The sequence below is a fragment of the Pelophylax lessonae genome (assembly GCF_965119305.1).
Source record: "Pelophylax lessonae genome assembly, chromosome: 11".
NCBI classification, from domain to species: domain Eukaryota; kingdom Metazoa; phylum Chordata; class Amphibia; order Anura; family Ranidae; genus Pelophylax; species Pelophylax lessonae.
Window position 1 is genome coordinate 137,172,778 of NC_138778.1, and position 1,165 is coordinate 137,173,942.

The 1,165-nt window shown below is 38.6% G+C and overlaps 1 pseudogene across 1 annotated transcript in view; it reads right to left on the reverse strand.

Annotated features, from left to right (window-relative positions):
- LOC309567433 (P2X purinoceptor 7-like) overlaps window positions 1-875 on the reverse strand; it is a 5,084-nt pseudogene extending 4,209 nt beyond the window's left edge. The window contains exon 1 of the transcript in view: window positions 843-875. The product of the transcript in view is annotated as a P2X purinoceptor 7-like (transcript). The remainder of the gene's footprint in view (window positions 1-842) is intronic.
- Between the last annotated feature and the right edge of the window lie 290 nt (window positions 876-1,165).

The following is a 1,165-nucleotide window of genomic DNA, read 5'->3' on the forward strand; positions in this document are numbered from 1 at the left end:
AAATGACAAGGTAGAACAAACTCAGACGTTGTAGGAGCTACAACATATGTATGCAGAAGGAAGGAAGCAGGGCGTGGGGGGGACAGGGAGAAGGGGGTAACAAGAGGGGACAAGGAGAAAAGGGGAAGGGGTAGAATGAGGGGGAAGAAAAAAGGATCGCCGGGGGGGCCAGTACATAAGGAGTGGGGGTTTTGGGTCCCCAGGTTTGGTTCAGGGCAGCAGTAGGGGGGTGTTGATGTTTTTAAATGATATACTAGGAATGAGTTTACTACCGCTTTAATTGAGATATCAGAATGTTGTAATGCTGAAAACCTAGCTACAGCCATCATAGATTGCTTGGAGAAAGAGCAAAATCAATATCCTACCCAAAAAATTGTTGGCTTTACATCAGATGGTGCATCTGTAATGCTAGCAAAACGTGAAAGTGTGTCAAAGAAGCTGAAGGGTCACTTTGGAGATTTATTTGTGCAACACGGTATGACTCATCGACAAGCATTAATGCTAGAGATGCTGAAAGTGTTATTCCTGACTTTGTTGAGGATACCATAAAAGCAACCTTACAACACTTCTCAGGTGCTGCAAGAAAAAAGGAGTTCTGCAAGAAAAAAGGAGTTCAGACAAATCTGGGAGTTAAATATATACATAGACTATACAAATTTAAAAACTCAAACAAATGTGTTGGTTAAGCTTAGCAGCATGTGTTGAAAGATTTGTGAGTTTACGTGACTCTCTAGTTCAGTATTTTGAGAGAGAATCATTTGAGAATGGGCCAGCAAGTTACAAAAGTAGCTGTCAAAATATTTGTGAAATGTTACAGTCACCAAAGTTTATCCTTTACTTACATTTTCTAAATTGGGTTTGACCTCTTCTGTCATCCATGAATTTATCGTTACAGAAAGAGAACTCGGACCTTTACAGTGCATACTGCTGTTTGGAAAAATATTGCAAGGTTATTCTAAAACCTTTTAAAAAACGATCTTTTCATGAGTCTGCAGAGTAATATTTCATCTCTCCTTCAGACCTGTGTATTCCTAGTGACAAAATCAATAAAATGTTTTTAGAGTGTGAAGAACAGCAATATCTGTCCAAAATGAAATTCTTCAAGTTAAAAATACGTTTGTTGAATATGCCAAAACACTTGAAAAGGCTTTTAAATCCAGGTTTC